The sequence below is a fragment of the Rattus norvegicus genome, chromosome 15, assembly GCF_021556685.1.
Source record: "Rattus norvegicus strain SHRSP/BbbUtx chromosome 15, alternate assembly SHRSP_T2T, whole genome shotgun sequence".
Lineage (NCBI taxonomy): Eukaryota > Metazoa > Chordata > Mammalia > Rodentia > Muridae > Rattus > Rattus norvegicus.
In genome coordinates this window covers 28,921,360-28,927,359 of record NC_141548.1, presented here as the reverse complement: position 1 = coordinate 28,927,359, position 6,000 = coordinate 28,921,360, and the positions used below count along the sequence as shown (strand labels likewise).

Genomic DNA, 6,000 nt, shown 5'->3' with positions numbered 1-6,000 from the left:
GTGCTCCGCCGGAAGGCGCCTTGTTCTCCCGGACGGTGGGTTGCAACTCTTGCCCGGGGAAGGAAGCTGCAGGACTGGCTCAGGTAAGCCTGCGGCACACGCGCGGCTCCACCAAGCCTCGTCGGATACTGGGCGGGTAGTGGGTGGGGTAACGAGGTCCTCGCTCGCACCCATGCGGGTGCAGTTCTGAGTGATCAGGTGCGGGATGCTCGGGGCTGAACCACTCTCTTTGTGAGAGGCAGGCGCTGGGGACTGTACGGGCCGCGGGGCCGTGCTGGGACGGGCCGCGAGGGAGCTGCTGGGGCCAGCGTGGAGTTTCGGAGCTTGTCATTGCACCGCTGGGCGAGGCGCACATTCCAGGCAGTTGCCTTGTTCTCCTTCCTCCTTCACAAGAAGAAAAACTCCCCTGCTCGGTTAGGTTACTCCATACGTTGGAGTCCGAAGTGTGAGGCCAGGGTTTTATTTTGTTTGGCTGGATTTTAACCCCTCTCCCATCTTTAATGTTTTAGTAAACGTGGGTAGGGTAGCCTGGGGTGAACGTGTGCGGATTTATTATGTACCTCGTTTCTGTGGGGCTGTTGCAAAGTAGAGGTGATGGGGAAACTGCTCAAGTCTTGTGTCTTCCTTGACAGGTCTGCAGAGCTCTTTGGTTTTCTGACACATTATGTAAACTCTTCACTAGGAGAGGACCGACTCTTGGCGAATATTATTTAAAATTGTGTTTTTGTTTTGTTTTTAATTTACCTGTTTCTGATGTCTCAAAAAAATATGCCTGCCATTGCTGCAGCTGTGCATACGCAGCAGCGCCTCTTTAAGGGGCAGTCCTGACGTCGTTAAAGGCGTCCCAGAAGAGGTATGTAGTTTTGCAGTGAGTGAGCAAAGTGAGGCAGAAGTCGGCTGGTAAACACTACGTAATTTTCTTTCAAAGGCTAGACAGGTGAGATATCTTAGACACAAGTGAGCAAGTTGCTTTATCAATTTTGCAGCATTCTGCCATCAATCACATTGATGCCCACGGGATCTCTGTTCTGAGTTTGTGAACTCAGAGATTCTCATACTGGCTTAGTGCCAGTTGAGGTCGTTTTTGGAGCACATCAGATTCTAGATAGTGGACTTGCAATTTGACTGGTTTCCCTTTTGTTGTTGCTGTTGTTTTGGCTTTCCTTTTGTAGACCAGGCTGGCCTCTAACTCCCAGAGATCTTCCTGCCTCTGCCCGGATTAAAGGCATGCACCTCCGGCCACTGCTGGGGTATTGTCTTCTTAATTAGAGTGTGCCTTCTGCCTAGAAATATCTTTTTCTGGTCACCCAGCAGGTTCCACAATAAGTTGTAGTCAATTTCTTAGAGCAGGAAGTGGGTAACTTCTTTTTGTTAACTTGTTTTTCCTTGGGTGACATATCCTTTAGCAATGCTGGCCATTCCCAGCGGGGGACGACTCTGAGATGAGGGATCCAACGACAACCCCTGATCGGTTTTCTTCCTTCCTTCCTTCCTTCCTTCCTTCCTTCCTTTCTTTCTTTCTTGATCGATTTTCTTTCTTTCATTTTTTTTTTTTTTTTTGAGACCGTCTCTCATCTCTCAAAGTCCAGGTCGGTCTCCAACTCACCCTTCATGGAGATTGACTTTGAAGTCTTGTGTCTCTACCTCCCAAGTTCTTGGATTATATAAATTCACTACTACCAAAATCTTGAAAATGGAAAACATTACTTGAACTCTTTTAGAGTTATTCCAGCCATTAAGATAAAGATTATAATAAATATAGCATAATTCCACTTAAAAGCTGTTGCAAGAAATAGTGGTGTGACAAAGACTCTACCAGACAAGGCAAAGGATACTGGTTAGTGGAGAGAGAGGGAGAGGGAGAGGGAGAGGGAGAGGGAGAGAGAGAGACAGAGAGAGAGAGAGAGAGAGAAAATATGAATATGAATGAATTGTGTTCAGTCCTCTGAACTCTCCCCTCACCAAACAAAAGAGAAAGAGAAAAAGATAGGCTCACAGAAGATTTAAAGCTGAAACCACAGAAGAGCAAGAATAAAGGATTTGGTGGAGGGATGTATGGGTCCCAGCATAGCTCAGTGTTTGGCTCCTGGATTTTTTTCTTTTTCTTTTTTCTTTTTCCTTTTTTTTTTTTTTTTAATTCTCAGACTGCCCAAATCCTTTTAGAAGTAGATGGAGAATATATCTGCTGAACTGGTTTTGTATTACCAGGAAACGTACATCTAGTATTTCATAGGACAACCTTTTCTGTAATACTTCTGGATGATGGGACATGATACCCACTGGGGCAGAATTTTCTGTGAAAAATGACATTTTGTGTGAAGGAGTTGTGTCTGTTAGGTAATAGAGGGTAGAGAGGGGATTTTTTTTTTTTTTTTTGGTTCTTTTTTTTCAGAGCTGGGGACCGAACCCAGGGCCTTGCGCTTCCTAGGCAAGCGCTCTACCACTGAGCTAAATCCCCAACCCCGAGAGGGGATTCTTTAAGGGAAACCTTTATATATGTCAGCTTTGAAAAGAGAATTTGCTTAAGCAATACTGGGACTGAGGGTTAACTTGAGGCTTCCCGTTATTGAAAGAATAAGCTTAGGGGTTGGGGATTTAGCTCAGTGGTAGAGTGCTTGCCTAGTAAGCATAAGGCCCTGGGTTTGGTCCTCAGCTCCGGAAAAAAACAAAACAAAAAAACCTTGAAAGAATAAGCTTTAATGCTTTTATCCATGGAAGAACTACCACATTAAGGTGAATGTTAAATGGCTTTGTGAAATTATTTATCCATAGCCCTGAAATCTTCTATCTTCTGGGCTGAAATTCAGCGTAATACTTGGGAGGAAAAAAAAAAAGACAAAAACCTTTTCCCTGAGGCCTTGGGCTCTCCCTTAGAAGTCACCATTTACTCTGCTTGCCTATGGTCTCTCAGGTCTTTGAATGACCCCCCCCCCCCCCCCCCCCCCCGTTCTTCTGTGGCCACTGTAGTGCTTGCTGTCTTTCCTTGGCGTTTGATTCACGGGTAGGTGCTCATGTTTCCTGTGTCACTCGGTTATGTTTTGTTCCCTCTCCAGTGATTTCTGCAGCATCCACGGTCTTCCTCTTAGGGTTTTGTTCACTTTTTATCATAATATACCAGTCGTGTGCTTCAGTCTAATCCCTAAGTGGCCGTTGTATTTTTATGTAAGAGACAGCAGTTATTTCCTATGGCCTAAAGACTTTATCCAACTCTGTACTGCATTCCAGACATGGTCCTAGATAACCTCTTCCCTTTTAACCTCGAATTTTGTTTTATGGGTATTTATGAAACCTAATTTAGCTCTTGTGTTTTCTTGCTCTACATTTTAAGTTTTTCATTGTAAGAGGTGAGGGATATAACTTGGTAGAGTGGGTGCTGGTCATATACAAAGTTAAATTCCGGGCTGGAGAGATGGCTCAGTGGTTAGAAGCACTGACTGCTCTTCCCTAGGTCCTGAGTTCAAATCCCAGCAACCACATGGTGGCTCACAACCATCTGCAATGATATCCGATGACCTCATCTGGTGTGTCTGAAGAAGGCAACAGTGTACTCACATACATAAAATAAATAAATCTTTTTAAAAAAAAAGTTAAATTCCGATAATACCTAAGAAGCCCCAAAAACCCAAAACTAAAATTTTGTGTTTTTGTGCAATATGTCTACCTCTGCAGAGTTACAGATGTTTACAGTTTAAGCTGTAGAGCATGTTAGTGCCGGAAGTTTCTTATTAGGCTGTTCTGAGCAGTTCTGTAGGTAATTTTCCTCTCTTTTAATTTTTTTATAATTTCATACTTATGCTCTGTATTTATATAATTTCCATCCTTCCTCTCTCCCAGTACCTCCCATTCCTTCCTTCGGCTCCCTCACACTATTGACCTTCTCTTTAATTATTACGTGTGTGTGTGAGTGAGTGTGAGTGTGTGTGTGTTTGTGAGTGTGTGTGTGAGTGTGAGTGTGAGTGTAGTGTGTGTATGTGTGTGTGAGTGTTTGTGAGTGTGTGTGTGAGTGTTTGTGAGTGTGAGTGTGGTGTGTGAGTGTGTGTGTGTGTGTGTATAAACCTACTGAGTCCATTCAGCCTTGCTTGTGTTATATGGACTCAGGACTGACTTTCTGCCGATGGCTAACCTCTGAGACTTGTCTTTAGACAGTCTTGATTCTACCTCTTTTAGCAGACATTAATTGCCTATAGCCCTTCATCAAGGACAGCAGGAGCTTGACTTTCTGGGGGCATTTTGGTTTTTTTGTTGTTTGTTTTTTGTTTTGAGACAAAAAAATAATATAGGTTAGGGTGGCATTGAATTCTGCTATATAATTCTGAGACTGGCTTTGAATTCCTAATCTTCCTGAATGTCCCTAAATATCAGCAAAACAAGTCTGTACCACTATACCCACCCTCTTCCTTTTCTTTTTTCTTTTTCTTTTTTCTTTTTTCCGGAGCTGGGGACCGAACCCAGGGCCTTGCGCTTCCTAGGTAAGCGCTCTACCACTGAGCTAAATCCCCAGCCCCCCCCCTTTTTCTTTTTAATTGAACATTATTTCCTGTCATTCAGCAGGATCCCTGAGTTATTTAATGTCACATGAAGCAAAATGTTCAACCTAAAGTATCTTATATTTAGCCTTCAGATTGTAGCAAGTCTTTAAATACAGAAACACTTAAATTCTGTCCAGTAATATCCATTATTTTATCCAGTTATCAAAGGTCCAGTAGGAGGGGCTGTGTGTAACACTTGCCTAATGTAACACTTGCCTAAAGGCCACGAGTGGAGTCTATATCACCACCAAAAACATCCAGAAAACATAGATAGCATAGATGTCATAGACTGCAGTGAACTGGCATAGACAATCGCTTCACATTCTCCCCAGGAGGAGATCCCAGGGTACATTCTTAGCAAGTGGAATACTTTGGGGAACTTAGACAGAATTCTACCCTCTTCAAGTTCAGGTTATCAGTATATGATCCAACTAGTTTATTTGAAAAGATGTCCAAAAATAATTATTTATTAGTATACATAATTACTAATAAGTTCTCTTTATTGTTGAAAGAGTGAAATATACCTGATTTTATTTCTTCTGCCTATCTCCAGAGAAACTTGTAATATATAACTTCATTGGGAAATGATAGTTCAGTAGCATTGTACTGAAATTACTTAGAAATAATTTCTAGAATTGTATCCTTCCCCATATATCAGCACCTAAAATGTGTCAGTGATAAACTTTTTAATTCCCCAACAGTCTAGTACAATGATTCCATAATAACCTTTTTGTTGTGAGAGTCTATAACTTTTTTTAAAAGAACATTAAGGTTTTAAATGTTATTTTATTTTATTATTTGTGTGTTTGAGACAGTCTTTCACATAGCTCTGCCTTTAACTCATTACGTAGACCAGGCTGACCTTGAACTCACAGAGAGTTCTACCTGCCCTCTATCTCCCAAGTGCTGGGATCGAAAGCATGTACCACATGCTGGGCACTTTTTTTTTTTTTTTTAAGATTTATTTACCTCTGTATGCGTATGTGTTTGTCTGTATTTGTATATGCACATATATCCCTGCTGTACACTTACAAAGTCCAGAAGAGGGCGCTAGAATCACAGACCTTTGCAGGAGGCCTGCCTTGTTAGGTGGATGCCGGATTTGAACTGTGGTCCTCTTGATTGTGCTGCAAGTGTTTTTAACCACTGAGCTATTACCATACAAACACCCATCTCCAGCACAAACACAACCCTTTTTTTTTTTTGGCAGAATCTCACTGTGTTACCCATGTTGGTCTGGAACCACTAAATAACCTAGACTGGCTTGTTTTGTTTGTTTGGTTTGTTTTGTTGTTTTTGGTTTTTTTCTTTTTTTTGGAGCTGGGGACCGAACCCAGGGCCTTGCGCTTGCTAGGCAAGCGCTCTACTGCTGAGCTAAATCCCCAACCCCTTTGTTTTGTTTTTAAGATTTATTTATTGTATTGTGTTTTTCTGTGCCTTAGAGAGAGAGAGAGAGTGTGTGTGTGTGTAA

The 6,000-nt window shown here is 42.2% G+C and overlaps 1 protein-coding gene across 6 annotated transcripts in view; it reads left to right on the top strand.

Annotated features, from left to right (window-relative positions):
* The window catches only part of Chd8 (chromodomain helicase DNA binding protein 8), a 59,592-nt gene continuing 53,592 nt past the window's right edge, over positions 1 to 6,000 (top strand). For all 6 annotated transcript variants that reach the window (XM_087586528.1, XM_087586524.1, XM_087586521.1 and 3 more), the window contains exon 1: positions 1 to 83. The gene's annotated coding sequence lies outside the window, so the exon portion shown is untranslated. The remainder of the gene's footprint in view (positions 84 to 6,000) is intronic.